Source organism: Tasmannia lanceolata, unplaced genomic scaffold (genome assembly GCF_043159265.1).
Source record: "Tasmannia lanceolata isolate RefF3 unplaced genomic scaffold, GAP_Taslan_0.1 ptg000016l, whole genome shotgun sequence".
NCBI lineage: Eukaryota > Viridiplantae > Streptophyta > Magnoliopsida > Canellales > Winteraceae > Tasmannia > Tasmannia lanceolata.
The window spans coordinates 11,431,813-11,452,205 of NW_027518693.1; positions in this window are offsets into that span (position 1 = coordinate 11,431,813).

Below are 20,393 nucleotides of genomic sequence, written 5' to 3' on the forward strand. Positions count from 1 at the left end.
GCACCATATAATTGATGTCCCGCACCGCCTAGCTGCTACCTTTAGTAAATCCGAGTTCTTAAAGTTTCTCCATGGGCTAATAATGCTATTCAATGCTTACTTCCATTTTTTTCTTGTTAGGAATTAACATCAACAAAACCATTTAATATGTAATCTGAGATCAGGTCAAACAAGTAATGAGTTGTGTTCATAAACTGACGACAATTTTGATAAGCCTGGATTTTGTTATAATATTGAATATACTTTGGCTTTTCTTTAGCTCTCAGGATATTCATGTTTGGGATATTAAGGGTAGGATCTATGTGATACTTCTTCCTTGATTTGAATTTAGAAATATCATTGAATATATTGAAAGTCTAATACTCTTCTTATCTTAAGCTTTGAGTTAGATTTTGAAGATGGTGATAAATGGACTGTTCAGGTGAGACTCTCTTGAGGTTCATAAACTTGTCTTTTATTTAAATAAATTGTTTTAGGAAAGAAGGAGATCAGATGACTACTCTATTCGATATTTTCGACATGAGTACTGTCTGATCTCAAGGCGGGTTTAGAAATATTATCCTGTGTATTTGTGATATCAGATGATTACTTTAGCATCATCTGATTTCACCCCCATATTGGGGCAGTGGTACTTGTGGTTGGGCATAGAAGTGTTTAATGTTGTTTCTTGCTTTATTAGGCTATCCAGCGGCTGGTCTGGACTAATTAATGTTGTTTACCATTTTATGGTTGATATTCTTACAGATTGTGCACTCTTTAGTTGTAAATCATACTTTGCGGATATTTGTTTTGTTTTTATAATAATTGATTGAAATTTGAGATTATCTGGTAGCCTTTTCTTCTCTCTTTGATAGACTAACACAGTCTTATAGATTTCTGTTAATTTTCTTTAGATACTAGAATCCCCTCTCATTGCGAGGGCGATGAAGGCGCTAGCCCAAGCCCATCCTTAGGGGACTTGCTCAGTCCGAGTAGCATACCCCTCCTTTGTATATAGGAGACTTGCCCAGTCTCATTCTCTTGCTAAACCTCCTCTTTGTGCGTCGTTTGGTTTTGGGAGAACACCCTACTCGGCTTGGCAGCATACCCCTACCCTTATGGGTATTGGGTTGCACATTTGTTGCACCCTAGGGCTAGGTAGCTGTCCGGCCCGGCTGGGTGTTTTACCTTTGCCAAATATGCACAGGGTCTCTTTTTCCTGTTTACGTCATTTGTGTCTCGGAGACAAGCCTTGTCTCATGTAGAGAGTTTCCCCTTTAGGAGGCTTACCTAGCCTCATGTTAGAGTGGCCTCCTCTTTTAGAGTGAGTCTTTGACTCGGTAGTGTTATTAGAGAGTCTCTGACTCATTTGTTCTCCTGTCTTTAGTGTTTTTTTTAGTTAGGAGTTTCTCCTTTAGAGTTGTCGTTATTCCATTTTAATTAGAGACTAACTCAGTTTTATTAGAGCTTTGCTTGTTTGAGATCTTGGATCGTTTTCTCTCTTCTTGGGACGCTATCTTTCTTGTTGTGGTTCGTCTCTTTGAGGCGTTAGTTGCTTGTTCGGGGTTTCCCCTTTTGGATTTAGGGCTTTGCCCTAGTTTGTGGTTGTTCTTGCGTGTTCCCTTTAAGATTGAAAACATTTAAAGGTTTAGAGCATTGGAAAAGCTTTAAAATCCAAAAAAAATCAGAAATTCGAAACTAAAAAAAAAAAACATTTGAAAACTTTAAAAATATAAAAAATATTTGAAAAACATAAAAAACCTTTAAAAAAAATCTAGAGTGTTGAGTGTTTCTTTTAGAAGCGTAGTTTGAGAGTTCGTTTCGAACTACGTTGGCTTGATCCTCTTCCACGAGGTACGTAGTGCAGCTTGGGATTCTTATCCCAGGTCCAGCCAAACTTTGTAAATAAATGCTTTAACCCTTTTTCTTCAAAACCTTGTTTTCAACAAGATCTTCCTCTAGAGTTAGGAGTTTGTCCTAGATAGAGAGTTTTAGAGTTAGACGTTTGTCTTTTGTTGTGTGCTTGTTGTGTGTTTGTGTTAGAGTTAGGAGTTTGTCTTTTGTTGTCTGTTTGTTGTGTGCTTGTTTTAGAGTTAGGGGTTTGTCCTAGAGTTATAGGAGCGCCTCCGTCCGGTCAGTTGGCGATTCACATCGCCGACTGATGACTAGGTCTAAGATGCGTTAGTGATCCCATTGTTTTCCTTAGGACGCACAGCCTAGTTACACATAGGTTGTAGGAACCACCTGCATTAGCTTATGGCTAACTTGCATTTAGTTAGGGCATATAGGGTGTCCTAAAATCTACAATTCACTGGAATTTAAATAATTGCTCAAGAAGCTTTAATAACTAGTCCGGTCTTTTAGATCGAGTCTAAGATAGAGGTCTAGGTGTCTTAGGCATCCTAGCTTAGAATAGGCGCGAAGAACTACGTTGCCTTGATTCTCGTGGAGGCGGGGATACGTAGGCTTCTTTGGATGAATACCAGACCATTCGAGGACTCGGGCTTAATCATTTAGAGTCTTAGGATTTGTTGTGTTATATTGTATATTTTGTTGTGTTTTCTTACTTTCTTGTGCAGACCTATACCTTTAGCTGTAGCATGCATGTGTTCGTCCATCAGAACTTAGACACCAGTTAGGTATGTCACTCATAACCTAGTTGTCATTAGGTGACGCATCTTTCATTTTATTTTATGGGTGTTTATTGTCTTTATCCTCAGGAAATGCATGCTTAGGTAGACGACTCCTGAGGATTGTTCCCATTTCACATGATTTTTACCCAAACTTCTTTGAAGTTAATAAATAAATGGCATAAGAGACCAAGTGTTCGCACTCGGGCGAATTGGGGGCGCTCTTCGGACCTTCTCCATTCGTCATCAGGCACGAACCTTTTGTATCTCTGGTTATCCATTGCAAACAGAGCATTTGTTTTTGGTTCCATGGCGTGTCCATGGATGGCGACTCTGAGTTATTTCCAGATATATCTTGGTTTCGAGCCCTGGCTCCGGATCAGGATGTATCTCTTTCTTTTTATATCGCCACTCATGCTATGCTGTGAGGGTGGCATCCGTTTCGAGAGTTCCCTGGTAGAGCTCTCCTTCACATTGTGGAGATCTTAGAGGATCGCATGAGGGATCTCGCGTCCCTCGGCACCGTCCTCAGGATCGGGTTCCACAGGGGTCCTCTAACCGGACGGTTGAGATCATCCGATCATTGATAAATTGTAGGCTATGCACATCCTTGTGGCACCTTGCCAAATCAATGACCCTAAACTCGGACAATTCAACACAACTCCAAGTCCCTCCCTCCCTCTGTGCACCGAAATGACAAATTATGCATGTATTTACAAAGATTAAGGAATGTGGCCTAATAAGCTTCTGGTGTGAAAGGGAAAAAAGCAACAAATAACGAGTAAGGAAGACATATAACAAATACTTCTCAAACTGTACCTGTTTTTTCCCTAACAGAATTCTCAGCTAGTTCTCTAGTTGCCGTCACTGAGGAGAACAGAAAAGCACACAAGAGAAAACCCAATACAAGAAGGCCCTTTGTCGCCATTTTCTCAGGAGGAAGAGAAGGATGACAGGCAATAACCCTCTATCTTATGTGTGTGTGTGTGTGTGTGTGTGTGTGTGAGAGAGAGAGAGAGAGAGAGAGAGAGAGAGAGAGAGAGAGAGAGAGAGAGAGAGAGAGAGAGAGAGAGCATAAATGAAATTAAAGTTGGGAGTAAGAGATCAATATAAACAAAAGGTCTAGCTCGCCAAACTGTTTTTTAGGATAGTCAAACAATTTTTTTTTTAAATAGCGATTTGTATTAAATGAAAAGGAAGCACCCGAGAAAGAGGGGCCGCATGACTGCTTCTACAAACTACTCACATGTTTTACACTTTTTTTATTAGCTTTTGAGAGTTGTTTGAATATTCAACATGCTGTTACATACCTACTTTGTTGAGATTTTTAAGGGATTAGGGTTGGGTATGGAGGTAAGTTATTGGGTTTAGATAGAGTTGTGACACATGGAGTGTGGAGCGGCAACAAAAGACCAACACAGGCAGCAACTAAAATAATCTCGTGGGGGCTTGAAACCCCATGCCACGGTTTGGAGAAAAACTCCAATATAACATGTGAAATGAGCGAAGCACCTTCACCCACGTGAAAGAGCCAATGCTCTCTTCACAAATGAGATCCGAAAATAAAGTTTTTAATTCTCCCTTTCTTTCTTCATGCCATTACATAATATAGAGAGTCAAAACTCAAGAATGGCAACCCTAAATACTTGCCTAACCATTATTCTCAATCTTTTAACTAAAGCAACATAAATAAAAAGTAGAAACATGACTAAAACTTACCATATCCTAAAACTGCTTATAACTTAGCCAAATCAAGTCCAAATAGCGTAATCTTGGGCTCTTTAGATAGGTAATCGAAAAACCTTTCTAAAAACACCAAAATCAAGCTAAATAGAAAAATTTTGACGTCCTAAAAAATTACCACAAATAAATTGACGAAAATAAGAAATAAAAATAAAAGATTTGATCAATGCCATGCGTTCTGCGTCATTCACCCCAGCTTGAAAAAAACTCGACCTCGAGTTTAGGCCATCGTCTCCCAAATCTGAGTTTCGGCTTTGCACAAACCGTCAATTCTTCCATTCTTTTTTCATCTTTTATTGATACCTTACATGAAGCTTTATTTTTATTTATTTTTATTTTTTATAATGACGCCTTACTTAAAGCATGGTGATGAAAAGGGCTCTCAAAAGCACTCTCAGATCCATGGTCGTCTTCTTATTGATGCAGATTTAAGAGTAACGCTAACTGTGTGAAAGTCTTTACCAGTTGTTGGAGTTCTTCGTTCTCCGCGGCTAGATCAGGCTGGCCGACGTTAGGTTCAACGACTTCTTCATCCTATCGTGAATTCATCAGAGATCCCTTGTGCTCTGATACCAGCTGACGCAGGGAGCATGGAGCGGCAACACAAGATGGAGATCAACACAAGCAGCAACTAAAATAATCTCGTGAGGGCTTGAAAACCCATGCCACGGTTTGGAGAAAAACTCCAATATAACACGTGAAAGAGCCAATGCTCTCTTCACAAATGAGATCCCAAAAATAAACTTTATTTAATTCTTTCCTTCTTTCTTCATGCCATTAGGCCCATTATATAATATAGAGAGTCAAAACTCAAGAATAACAACCCTAAATACTTGCCTAACCATTATTCTCAATCTTCTAACTAAAGGAACATAAATAAAAAGTAGAAACATGACTAAAACTTTCCCATAACTATACCATATCCTAAAACTCCCTATAACTTAGCCAAACCAAGTCCAAATAACGTAATCTTGGGCTCTTTAGATAGGTAATCGAAAATCTTTCTAAAAACACCAAAATCAAGCTAAATAGACAAGTTTTGACGTCCCAAAAAATTGCCACAAATTAAATGACGAAAATAAGAAATAAGAAATAAAAGATTTGATCAACGCCATGCGTTCTGCATCAAGTTGAGTGTGATGGTTAAAGTAGGATAATTGCTAGTAATTATTAGGGAAGGAGTTACCTATTTTGTTAGGTGTTAGTTAATGCTATTTGTTAGGAGGTTGTCAATTTCTTTGGCACGCTAGTGTAGATAGGATAGCTACGAGTTGTTGCTATTTCTTAGGAGTTATTATAAATAATTACAGTAGATTTAATTAAGGGAATCAAGAAACTTGTTACAAAAGTGTCTTTGTGCACAAAGGGATTCATCCTTCCCTCAAACTGGATCAAGAGGTTGATCTTCCCTCTAAAAGGAACAATTCCATGACGAGTAGGATTCAGGTTCGTAACATTTGGTATCAGAGCAAGGCATGGATGATCGAAGGATCGGACGGTTGGAAGCTAAGGTGCATTCTCTTGCTGCGGGACAAGAGAGAATGATCAAGAAGATGCAGGAGATGTTTTCTACTATGAATGCTCGGTTTGACGAGATGACGGCTACACGTATGCGTGGCCAGGAGGCTTGGTTTGGCGAGAAGAAGGTTAAACATACTCGCGGCCAGGAGGAAAGCTCCAACAACCAAAACCACAATGGTGGAGGTAGAGCTTATGGTCCCTCTGGAACCGGTGTTTCAGGTTCAATGAATTTATATCTTCCTAAGCTCAAAGAAGAAAATGAGAGAAAACCACATGAGAAACACATTGATGATTTTAAGTATTGTCGAGTTCAACGAGTTCTTCACCGTAAAATCTGTCATACCTCTTAAACTTCCCAGAATCATTGAAAATATCCTCTACCTATTGAAGATGAAGTCTGTTTGAAGATGGAGGCCCGTTTGAAGATGGAACCGTTGCGGCCCTTGATGACAATATGTGAAATAGTGACTAATCGAAAGACGAAGAGAAGAATAAAGGGAGCGAGAGGGAAAAAGAAAATGCGAAGAGAGAAGAATTTCGGAAAGTGCGCAGTATCTAATTTTTCACCATTTGGCCAATGCTTAATCTCCAATTTTTATGGTGTCCGATCGTAAAGTCCGGTACAACAAAAGTACTGCCCTTGATATTTGATCCAACAACAGCCCAATTTTTAAGAGGCTACTGTTGGATCAAATATCAAGGGCAGGTACTGCCCATGAGGGACTTCACGTCGGGCACCATATAAAAACACGCCTTTTTATTATTTAAACAGCTGTTAAAGGTTATTACAGTTCCCGAAAAGCTCTCAGAAGCAAATTAAAAAGGAAAGGACAAGATGAGTTTGCACAATTATTAAAACATGGTGCCAATATAATTAGCCTTTAAATATTGCACTAATAACTCAATTAAAAAATCTCAATAATTTCATAAATATATAACTGGGGATTTGCTGGGACCATCCCAAAAGGTATTTCGCAGGCCACTGTTGCTTTAAAGAGCAGACATAGGCTCACTTTTCAACAGATTTTGTCTCATTCATTTAATTCATCTGAGGTAGATGCTCTCTTATGCAACAGCCCGTCCTCAAAATACCTTCTGTGATGGTCAATGGCAAATCCCATATATAAAAACTTTTAGCAATGGTCGTTTTAAAGCTCTGCAAGAGAATGATTTCAAATTAGGTTAAGAGTGATATACATATACAAAAATTATGAAACAAGCACAATTTTTTGCATTGAAAAGTAAATAGCCTGATCATTGATAAATTGTAGGCTATGCACATCCTTGTAGCACATTGCCAAATCAATGATCCTAAACTCGAACAATTCAACACAACTCCAAGTCCCTTTCTCCCTCTGTGCACCGAAATGACAAATTATGCATGTATTTACAAAGATTAAGGAATGTGGCCTAATCAGCTTATGGTGTGAAAGGGAAAAAAGCAACAAATAACGAGTAAGGAAGACAGATAACAAATACTTCTCAAACTGTACCTGTTTTTTCCCTAACAGAATTCTCAGCTAGTTCTCTAGTTGTTGTCACTGAGGAGAACAGAAAAGCACACAAGAGAAAACCCAATACAAGAAGGCCCTTTGTCGCCATTTTCTTAGGAGGAAGAGAAGGATGACTAGGCAATAACCCTCTATCTTATGAGAGAGAGAGAGAGAGAGAGAGAGAGAGAGAGACCATAAACGAAATTAAAGTTGGGAGTAAGAGATCAATATAAACAAAAAGTCTAGCTCGCCAAATTATTTTTTAGGGTAGTCAAACATATTTTTTTTAAATTGCGATTTGTATTAAATGAAAAGGGAGCACCCGAGAAGGGGCAACCCAGAGAACAAAAACAAGAAAGAAGAAACGGGAAAGAAGAAAAAAAGAGACAACAAAAATTACAAAATTATACTACGGGGGACGACATGGCCCACTAGGATTATTGATGTGGCAAAATTGTCAACACAAAACATTAACCTAAGAGCTGAATTGGTCTTATTCGTTGAATTCATAGGAGGAGGAGGCAGTTCTTTCCTGAAAAAGAGGGGACGCATAATTGCTTCTATAAACTACTCACATATTTTACACTTTTTTATTTAGCTTTTCAGAGCTGTTTGAATATTCAACATGCTGTTACATATTTACTTTGTTGAGATTTTTAAGGGATTAGGGATTGGGTATGGAGGTAAGTTATTGGGTTTAGATAGAGTTGTGACACAGGGAGCATGGAGTGGCAATACAAAACCAACACAAGCAGCAACTAAAATAATCTCGTTGGGGCTTGAAAACCCATGCCACTGTTTGAAGAAAAACTCCAATATAACACATGAAAGGATCGAAGCTCCTTCACCCATGTGAAAGAGCCAATGCTCTCTTCACAAATGAGATCCCAAAAATAAACTTTATTTAATTCTCCCTTTCTTTCTTCATGCCATTACATAATATAGAGAGTCAAAACTCAAGAATAATAACCCTAAATACTTGCCTAACCATTATTCTCAATCTTCTAACTAAAGCAACATAAATAAAAAGTAGAAACGTGACTAAAACTTACCATATCCTAAAACTGCCTATAACTTAGCCAAATCAAGTCCAAATAGCGTAATCTTGGGCTCTTTAGATAGGTAATCGAAAAACCTTTCTAAAAACACTAAAATCAAGCTAAATAGACAAGTTTTGACGTCCCAAAAAATTACCACAAATAAAATGACGAAAATAAGAAATAAAAAATAAAAGATTTGATCAACACCATACGTTCTGCATCAAGTTGAGTGTGATGGTTAAAGTAGGATAAGTGTTAGTAATTATTAGGGAAGGAGTTACCTATTTTGTTAGGTGTTAGTTATTGCTATTTGTTAGGAGCTTGTCAATTTCTTTGGCACGCCGGTGTAGATAGGATAGCTACGAGTTGTTGCTATTTCTTAGGAGTTATGATAAATAATTGCAGTAGATTTAATGAAGGGAATCAAGAAACTTGTTACAAAAGTGTCTTTGTGCACAAAGGAGGATTCATCCTTCCCTCAAATTGGATCAAGAGGTTGATCTTCCCTCTGAAAAGAACAATTCCATTATGAATAGGATTCAGGTTCGTATCACCTTCCAATTTGAGCAATATTTGGTTGGATTTTTAATGATAAGTTCATATGAAAGAAGATTTGTCGGTGATATGGTTCACCAACAAGGAAAAATTCTCATATATGGTATTGCTTGAAAATTGTAGTCACGAGTGAATCCTCTAACAAACTTTCATTAGCCTTGAAAGAACTGTAAAAGCAATGGATGTAATGACAAGCTGTCAATTAATGTACCCCGGTCAATATCTCACACGAAAATTTCCCAAGAATATGATCATTGTTTGGATCAATCCTATAAATTAGCTTTTCGGACCCAAGTGTGTCATTTGAACATTATAAGCAAGGTTTTAAATTACGTCCGAAATCCGAAATTTCAGGTTCCGGTTGAGACCGAAAGTGAAATTGGGTAAACTCGAAACGTTACAAAATTTCGACCGAAATTTTGAAATTTCGATCGGGCCGAAATTTAAGGAATACCACAAAAAAAGTCTAGGTTTTATTCACTATTTAATATTATCCTGAAATTTCAGCCGAAATTACAGAAATTTGGCTGAAATTTCAGGGATTTCACCGAAATTTTGTGGGGGCTAAAATATTCGGTGATTTGATTTCGATAGATTTCGTCCAAATTTTGAAATTTCGGTTTCAATGAGGACCGAAACACATTCCAAAACCGAAATTTAAAACATTGGTTATGAGCCCCAATTTAGTCGTATCATCCTATTTTTCTTGTAGAATTTAATCTTACAGATGGGATGTCTGTTGATTCAAAACAAGGATTCCGATTTCCCATTTAGGGCCCAATGTTGGACTTTAGGATTGATCTGTTCGTTGATTGCCCACGCAGTCGAACTTGATTCCAAATAATGATGTTTCACCCGTATTTCGTTGTATCCATAGACATAGATTATGTATACTCATATAAAATTATCATTGCAGCCTTTTGATGCCCTTTATTGTCAATAACCATCTACACAGACTAGTCTCTTGTACTTGAAGGGTCTCTCTTGTACCACATAAATCATCTTTATAGGAGGATCCCAATCCTCCGATCTGAAGAGGGACTGTACATTATCTTTATATTTACTCATCTTTTTAGTTTTAAATAGTTGTATTGGTTGTGAATAGATTGTTAGGAATTGTAGCATCCAAAGAGAACATCCAAAGAAAAACGACGAGTACAAATGTCAGGTGTCCAAACTTCATTGCTATTATAATTTCAACAGTAATCAATTTATCATGATTTATGTTAAAATGATAGGATGCTTATTTACTATATAAGATTTTCAATGAAATACATTGAAATAAGTAGAATTATTATAATATAAAGGAGAGTGCTTCAAATGCAGCCAACTTGACAAGGGGGCTGTGTATGCGGTGGTTCTAACTGGACACAGCAAGGGTTAGAGCTGCAACTTTGCTCGATCGTGCTAATTGGACTACGAGCCATCTTGACAAGGGGGCTGTCTCTGCTGTGGTCCTGACTCGACACAGCAAGGGTCATCGTAACAAGGTGACGCGATCGGTGGATTATAAGCAAGGCCTCTTCGTAGCAACACCCGACTTCCATGTCGAATGAGAACTGTAATAAGAAGCTTTATTTGTCAGGGTCATATGGATTGACCACTATTTAAATAGGCTACTGAAATTTGCATTACATTATTTTGATAATTGCACTAACTCACCTTGCCTTTTATGAGAAATCATATGGTGTCCGACCGTGAAGTCCGGTACGACAAAAGTATTGCTCATGATATTTGATCCAACAACAGCCCAATTTTTAAGAGGCTGCTGTTGGATCAAATAAGGGCAGGTACCGCCCACAAGGCCACAAGGGACTTCACGTCGGGCACCATATAAAAATACGCCTTTTTATTATTTAAACAGCATGTTAAAGGTTATTACAGTTCCCAAAAAGCTCACAGAAGCAAATTAAAAAAGAAAGGAGAAGATGAGTTTGCGCAATTATTAAAACATGGTGGTGCCAATATAATTAGCCTTTAAATATTGCACTACTAACACAATTAAAATATCTCAATAATTTCATAAATAAATAAGAAGGGATTTGCTAGGGACCATCCCAAAAGGTATTTCGCAGGCCACTGTTGCTTGAGAGAGCAGCTACACAGGCTCACTTTTCAACAGATTTTGTCTTATTCATATTATTCATCTGAGGTGGATGCTCTCTCTCTTGCAGCCAGTCCGTAAAATGCTTTCTGCGACTGTCAGTAGCAAATCCCATATATAAAACTTTTAGCAATGTTCGTTTTAAAGCTCTGCGAAAGTGTGATTTCAAATGATGTTTAGAGTGATATAAATATACAAAAATTATGAAACAAGCACAATTTTTTGCATTGAAAAGTAAATAGCCTGATCTCCATTACTCTCTTTAACCCAACTTAATAAAAACCACTTTGGGGTCCTCTAAATCGATGGTTGAGATCATCCGATCATCAATAAATTGTAGGCTATGCACATCCTTATGGCACCTTGCCAAATCAATTATCCTAAACCCAGACAATTCAACACAACTCCAAGTCCCTCCCTCCTTCTCTCTGTGCACTGAAATAACAAATGATGCATGTATTTACAAAGAATAAGGAATGTGGCCTAATTCAGCTTCTCGTGTGAGAGGGAAAAAAGCAACAAATAACGAGTAAGGAAGACATACAACAATTACTTCTCAAACTGTACCTGTTTTTTCCATAAAGGCCCATTTGGATACCCCTTGGATTTGGATTTGGAGGTGAATTTGGATTTCCAAAATCCATGAATTTGAAATCAAGAATTTTAAAATTCACAAATTTATAAATAATGCCGTTTGGATGACCACGTATAGATTTGGATTTCAAATCTAAAATAATATTTCTTGTTTGGATGCTCTTTGGATTTGAATTTGAAATCTAACAAAACCAAAAAGCCCTAAAAACTTAATATAGGGGCATTTCAGCCATTTTCCATGATCCAGGGGTATTCTAGTCATTTTACCCTATACGGGGGTATTTTGATCATTTTTTATGTCACAAGGGTGTTTTAGTCATTTTCCATGACTCAGGGTATTTGGTCATTTTCACCCGGTATAGGTGTATTCCGGTCATTTTGCATGACCTGGGGGTATTCTAGTCATTTTACCTAATATGGCGTATTTTTATCATTTTTATCTCATGAGGGTATTTTTAGTCATATTTCATGAGCCATAGGTCATTTTTACTTCATATAGGTGTATTTCGAAAATTTTTCATGATCTTGGGGTATTTTAGTCATTTTACCCTATATGAGGTTATTTTAATCATTATCATGTCATAAGGGTATTTTACTTATTTCGCATGACTCGTGGGTATTTTGTCATTTTTACCTAGTATAGGGGTATTTCTAGTCATTTTACCTAATATGGCATATTTTTATCATTTTTATCTCATGATGGTATTTTTAGTCATTTTAGTCATTTTTACGAGCCATGGGTCATTTTTACTTGATCTAGGGGTATTTTAGTAATTTTCCATGATATTGGAGTATTCTAGTCATTTTACCCTGTATGAGGTTATTTTGATCATTTTTATGTCATAAAGGGTATTTTAGTCATTTTGCACGATTCGGGGGTATTTTGTCATTTTTACATGGTATAGGAGTATTTCGGTCATTTTACCTGAATCAGAAGTTTTCTAGTCATTTTACCTAATACGATGTATTTTGACCAGTTTTTAATGTCATGTGGGTACTTAAGTCATTTAACACTTTTTTGGTATATTTTGATCATTCTAACCCCTTCCGGGGCAGATTTAGATTTATAAATAACATCTCGCAGAAAAGATTTATAAATCCAAAAAATTACACTAACATAAGGAATTTGTAAATCTTGTGGATTTCACTCAAATCTAAATCCAGATGTCATAAAGGCTTGCCAAACGGCGAATTTGGATTTAAAAATCCAAATTCACCTCCAAATCCAAATCCAAATCCAAGGGGTATCCAAACGGGCCCTAATAGAATTCTCAGCTAGTTCTCTAGGTTCCATCATTGAGTAGACCAGAAAAGCACACAAGAGAAAACCCAATACAAGAAGGCCCTTTGTCGCCATTTTCTAAAGAGGAAGAGAAGGATGACTAGGCAATAGCCCTCTATCTTATGACAGACAGAGAGACCATAAATGAAATTAAAGTTGGGAGTAAGAGATCAATATAAATAAAAAGCCTAGCTCACCAGACTGTTTTTTAGGATAGCCAAACATTAATCTAATCTTGCTGAAGACATGGCCCACTAGGATTAATGATGTGGCAGAATTGTCAACACAAAACATTAATCTAAGAGCTGAATTGGTCTTATTCGTTGAATTCATAGGAGGAGGCATTTCTTTCTTGAAAAAGAGGTGCCGCATAATTGCTTCTACGAACTACTCACATTTTTTTACACTTTTTTAATTAGCTTTTCAGAGTTGTTTGATTATTCAACATGTTGTTACATATCTACTTTGTTAAGATTTTTAAGGGATTGAGTATGGAGGTGAGTTATTGGGTTTAGATAGAGTTGAGTGTGGTGGTTAAAGTACGATAAGTGCTAGTAATTATTAAGGAAGGAGTTACCTATTTTGTTAGGTATTAGGTATTGCTATTTGTTAGGAGGTTACCAATTTCATTGGCATACCTGTGTAGATAGGATAGCTACGAGTTGTTGCTATTTCTTAGTAGTTATTATAAATAATTGCAGTAGATTTAATGAAGGGAATGAAGAAACTTGTTACAAAAGTGTCTTTCTCCACAAAGTAGGATTCATCCTTCCCTCAAACTGGATCAAGAGGCTGATCTTCCCTCTAAAAAGAACAATTCTATTATGAATCGGATTCGGGCTCATAACATTTGGTATCAGAGCAAGGCATGGATGATCGAAGGATCGGACGGTTGGAAGCTAAGGTGCATTCTCTTACTGTGGAACAAGAGAGAATAATCAAGAAGATGCAGGAGATGTTTTCTTCTATGAATGCTCGGTTTGACGAGATGATGGCTACAGGTATGCCTAGCCAGGAGGCTTGGTTTGGAGAGATGACGCTTAAAGTACTCGCGGCCAGGAGGAAAGCTCCAACAACCAAAACCGCAATGGTGGAGGTAGAGCTTATGGTCCCTCTGGAACCGATATTTTAGGTTCAATGAATTCATATCTTCCCAAGCTCAAAGATGAAAAGGAGAAAAAGCCACATAAGAAACACATCGATGATTTTCAGTATTGTCGAGTTCAACAAGTACGTCAATGTAAAATCAGTCATTCCTATTAAAATTCCCAATATCATTGAAAATATCCTTTACGTATTGAAGAAGTCCGTTTGAAGATGGAACCGTTGCGGCCTTTGATGACAACATGTGAAATGGTGACTGATTGCAAGACGAAGAGAAGAATAAAGGGAGCGAGAGGGAAAAAGAAAAAACGAGAGAGAAGAATTTTGTAAAGTGCGCAAGATCTGATTTTTTACCATCCGGCCAGTGCTTAATCTCCAACCTTGAGGACATAGTTGATTCCAGGACGGGTGGAATGTTACGTATCTACTTTGTTGAGATTTTTATGGGATTGGGAATGGGCGTGAGTTAATGGGTTTAGATAGAGTTAAGTGTAGTGGTTAAAGTAGGATACATGCTACTAATTGATAGGGACGGAGTTACCTATTTTGTTAGGTGTGAGTTATTGCTATTTGTTGGGAGGTTACTAATTTCATTGTCATGCCAGTGTAGATAGCATAGCTACAAGTTGTTGCTATTGTGGACCCCGATCCGAGAGAGGCGGTGGGGGACGAGCCCCACACGCGAGTCTCATGATCATCCACGTGAATGGAGAGCTCTACCAAGGAACTCTCGAAAGAAGTGCCCCTCACAGTAAGAGTGGCGATACAATGAAATTAAAGTTGGGAGTAAGAGATCAATATAAACAAAAAGTCTAGCTCGCCAAACTGTTTTTAAGGATAGTCAAACAATTTTTTTTTAAATAGCGATTTGTATTAAATGAAAAGATTTGTATTAAATGAAAAGGAAGCGCCCGAGAAAGAGGGTCCGCATGACTGCTTCTACAAACTACTCACATGTTTTACACTTTTTTAATTAGCTTTTGAGAGTTGTTTGAATATTCAACATGCTGTTACATACCTACTTTGCTGAGATTTTTAAGGGATTAGGGATTGGGTATGGAGGTAAGTTATTGGGTTTAGATAGAGTTGTGACACAGGGAGCGTGGAGCGGCAACACAAGACCAACACAGGTAGCAACTAAAATAATCTCGTGGGGGCTTGAAAACCCATGCCACGGTTTGGAGAAAAACTCCAATATAACACGTGAAATGTGCGAAGCACCTTCACCCACGTGAAAGAGCCAATGCTCTCTTCACAAATGAGATCCGAAAATTACACTTTTTAATTCTCCCTTTCTTTCTTCATGCCATTACATAATATAGAGAGTCAAAACTCAAGAATAGCAACCCTAAATACTTGCCTAACCATTATTCTCAATCTTCTAACTAAAGCAACATAAATAAAAAGTAGAAACATGACTAAAACTTACCACATCCTAAAACTGCCTGTAACTTAGCCAAATCAAGTCCAAATAGCGTAATCTTGGGCTCTTTAGATAGGTAATCGAAAAACCTTTCTAAAAACACCAAAATCAAGCTAAATAGAAAAATTTTGACGTCCTAAAAAATTACCACAAATAAATTGACGAAAATAAGAAATAAAAATAAAAGATTTGATCAATGCCATACGTTCTGCATCATTCACCCCAGCTTGAAAAAAAACTCGACCTCGAGTTTAGGCCATCGTCTCCCAAATCTGAGTTTCGGCGTTGCACAAACCTTCAATTCTTCCATTCTTTTTTCATCTTTTATTGATACCTTACATGAAGCTTTTTTTTATTTTTTATAATGACGCCTTAAATAAAGCATGGTGATGAAAGGGGCTCTCGAAAGCACTCTCAGATCCTTGGTCGTCTTCTCATTGATGCAGATTTTAGAGTAACGCTAACTGTGTGAAAGTCTTCACCAGTTGTTGGAGTTCTTCGTTCTCCGCGGCTAGATCAGGCTGGCCGACGTTACGTTCAACAACTTCTTCATCCTGTCGTGCATTCGTCAGAGATCCCTTGTGCTCTGATACTAGCTGACGCAGGGAGCATGGAGCGGCAACACAAGATGGACATCAACACAAGCATCAACTAAAATAATCTCGTGGGGGCTTTAAAACCCATGCCACGGTTTGGAGAAAAACTCCAATATAACATGTGAAAGAGCCAATGCTCTCTTCACAAATGAGATCCCAAAAATAAACTTTATTTAATTTTTTCCTTCTTTCTTCATGGCATTAGGCCCATTACATAATATAGAGAGTCAAAACTCAAGAATAACAACCCTAAATACTTGCCTAACCATTATTCTCAATCTTCTAACTAAAGCAACATAAATAAAAAGTAGAAACATGACTTAAACTTTCCCATAACTATACCATATCCTAAAACTCCCTATAACTTAGCCAAACCAAGTCCAAATAACGTAATCTCGGGCTCTTTAGATAGGTAATCGAAAATCTTTCTAAAAGCGCCAAAATCAAGCTAAATAGACAAGTTTTGAAGTCCCATAAAATGACCACAAATAAAATGACGAAAATAAGAAATAAAAAATAAAAGATTTGATCAACGCCATGCGTTCTGCATCAAGTTGAGTGTGATGGTTAAAGTAGGATAATTGCTAGTAATTATTAGGGAAGGAGTTAACTATTTTGTTAGGTGTTAGTTAATGCTATTTGTTAAGAGGTTGTCAATTTCTTTGGCACGCCAGTGTAGATAGGATAGCTACGAGTTGTTGCTATTTCTTAGGAGTTATTATAAATAATTACAGTAGATTTAATGAAGGGAATCAAGAAATTTGTTACAAACGTGTCTTTGTGCACAAAGGGATTCATCCTTCCCTCAAACTAGATCAAGAAGTTGATCTTCCCTCTAAAAAGAACAATTCCATTACGAATATGATTCAGGTTCGTAACATTTTGTATCAGACCAAGGGATGGATGATTGAAGGATCGGACGGTTGGAAGCTAAGGTGCATTCTCTTGCTGCGGGACAAGAGAGAATGATCAAGAAGATGTAGGAGATGTTTTCTACTATGAATGCTCGGTTTGACGAGATGACGGCTACAGGTATGCGTGGCCAGGAGGCTTGGTTTGGCGAGAAGAAGGTTAAACATACTCGCGGCCAGGAGGAAAGCTCCAACAACCAAAACCACAATGGTGGAGGTAGAGCTTATGGTCCCTCTGGAACCGGTGTTTCAGGTTCAATAAATTTATATCTTCCTAAGCTCAAAGAAGAAAAGGAGAGAAAACCACATGAGAAACACATTGATGATTTTAAGTATTGTCGAGTTCAACAAGTTCTTCACCGTAAAATCTGTCATACCTCTTAAACTTCCCAGTATCATTGAAAATATCCTCTACCTATTGAAGATGAAGTCCGTTTGAAGATGGAGGCCTGTTTGAAGATGGAGCCGTTGCGGCCCTTGATGACAATATGTGAAATAGTGACTAATCGAAAGACGAAGAGAAGAATAAAGGGAGCGAGAGGGAAAAAGAAATGAGAAGAGAGAAGAATTTCGGAAAGTGCGCAGTATCTAATTTTTCACCATCTAGCCAATGCTTAATCTCCAACCTTGCGGACAAGGTTGATTTCAAGGCGGGTGGAATGTTACGTATCTACTTTGTTGAGGTTTTTAAGGGATTGGGAATGGACGTGAGTTATTGAGTTTAGATAGAGTTAAGTGTGGTGGTTAAAGTAGGATACATGTTATAGGGAAGGAGTTACCTATTTTGTTAGGTGTGAGTTATTGCTATTTGTTGGGAGGTTACCAATTTCATTGTCATGCCAGTGTAGTTAATTGTAATAGATTTAATGAAGGGAATGAAGAAACTTATTACAAAAGTGTCTGTGCACAAAAGAGGATTGATCCTTCCCTTGAAGTGGATCTAGAGGCTGATCTTCTCTCTAAGAAGATCAATTCCGTTATGAATCGGATTAGGGTTCGTAACACATGCTATCAACATTCGGTAAAAAACTTGTACCACAAAGTCAATAGTGCCATTATCAAACCAAGATATAGTAGTGAGAAGTACCACCTCATGTGAACTAAATGACTAAGATAAGGAGTTGTTGCAAAAGAAGTCTTCTACTTTGCTTTATTGGCAAAAACAATACTCTTTTAGTTTGACTATTTACAAATACCCATGCTAGATTTTTTTAATTTGACTAATAAAAGACTAAAATATCCTTGCATTTGAGAAGACAGAAAATTATCTTGTAAAAGACCAAAATACCCATGATCCTCAATAAAATGTTTTGAATCAAGGGTGTGGGAATATCATTTCTATGTATACATTCTTGGCCCTTGCTATTCATGGGTGTTAAACAATGTACTCCATCCATCAAAACATTAGGTGTAAAATGGTGGGCGAAGAATACTAGTATATAGGGCTGCAACAACAGAGTCAGGTTGGGTCGGGTTTTTCAAAACCCTAGCCCAACCCTGGATCCCATTATCTCGGCCTTGACCCTGAGTCAGGGCTGAAAAACCTCAACCCATTGCCCGCCCTTCAGGGCTCAATGCAGCCCTGGCCCGTCCTGATTGACCCTAGTGCAAATACCTGTTAAGAGTGCCAAAAGTAAAGCTACCACATATCATATAAAACAAAATGATCAATAAACAGAGAAAGGGAACAGAATGAGACAATATGAATTCAACAACATGATGGACAGTAGAAACAATTATTTATAATAATAATCTAAAGAAACTCAATCCAAGATAATAGAAAACATTAGCAAAAGAAACATGCACGGATGGTTCAATTTTGTAATAGAAAAATTAGGGTCGGGCCGGGTCAGGGTGACCAGAGGCATTAACCCAAAACCCGACCCGACCCTGAGTCAGGGTCTAAAAAATGAACCCTGACGTGCCCTCAGGATTGGAAAATCCAGCCCTGACCCTGTTCGGGCTCAGGGCGGGTCAGGGCTGATAGGGCCAAACTTGCACCCCTACTAATATACATGGAAATGATTTTCCCACTCCCTTGATTCAAAACATATCACTAAGAAACACAGGTATTTTGGTCTTTTTACAAGGTAATTTTCATCAAAATGACATTTTAGTCTTTTTATGAGTAAAAAAATCTACCATGGGCATTGGGGTCACAAATTGATGGCATGATGGGATTTGCAAAAGGGCCCACTCAAATGTGAAGACCATTTGTAAAGGGCGATGATAAACACACACACGCTCCCCCCCCCCCCCCGCGCCCACGGCTGGCTAACGTATTCCCACCATTTGACCTCTCTCTCTCTCTCTCTCTCTCTCTCTCTCCACACACACAACAGGAACAGTTGGTGGGCCCAACAGAAACCGTTGGTGGAATGGTGGGCCCATCTTTGAACAACGTAGGCCCCGCCCATACCACACCATAGGATAATCCAAACCGTCCATTTGATGGGCCATAAACGTAAATAGGTTGCGTCCCAAAATATTTTTCCATAGGAGGATCCTAGCCCTCCGATCTAAATAGAAACTACATCTTATGCAACCTCTATAGATTGTAGGGCTGTGATCATCCTACGGAAATGATATTTTGGGAGGATCCTAGCCCTCCATTCATTTGATAGGCCACAATGTAAATAGGTTGTGCCCCAAAAATCATTTCCATAGGATGATCACAACCCTACAATCTATAGAGGTTGCATAAGATGTAGTTTCTATTTAGATCGGAGGGCTAGGATCAGCCTATATTTTGGGACGCAACCTATTTACGTTTATGGCCCATCAAATGGACGGTTTGGATTATCCTACAGTGGTATGGGCGGGGCCTACGTTGTTTAAAGATGGGCCCACCATTCCACCAACGGTTTATGTTGGGCCCTCCAACTGTTCATGTTGTGTGTGGAGAGAGAGAGAGAGAGAGAGAGAGAGACCGGTCAAATGGTGGGAAAGTGACATATCCTAACGTTTAACGTTAGCCAGCCGTGGTGTGGGGTGGGGGGAGAGAAATATCAGCGCCCTTTGTAAATTGTCAAACTAGAAGACTGATGTTTGCAATCAAAGCAAGGTAGAAGACTACTTTTACAAGAAACCCTGGGACAAATTCAACTGGGCCGCTCATTTCTTCTGGAAAAGAGGGCCCCAAAATGACTTTCTGCGATATTGCACTACCAAAAAAATTGAGAGAATGAACCTGACTTCTATATTGTCTGTGTGTGGAATTTCAACAAACTGGAAATTCATGTAGAAAATATGCACTCAATCTATTCATCTGTAGAAAATATGTGCTTTTATTATCTAGTTTTTAAGAGCTTAGAAAAGGGCATAAGTATAAGATCCCACATCAGAAAAGGACAGAAAGTTCATGGGCTGTATATGTGAATTCTCCTTCTCTTGAGTATATGCATTTTCAGCATCTCGA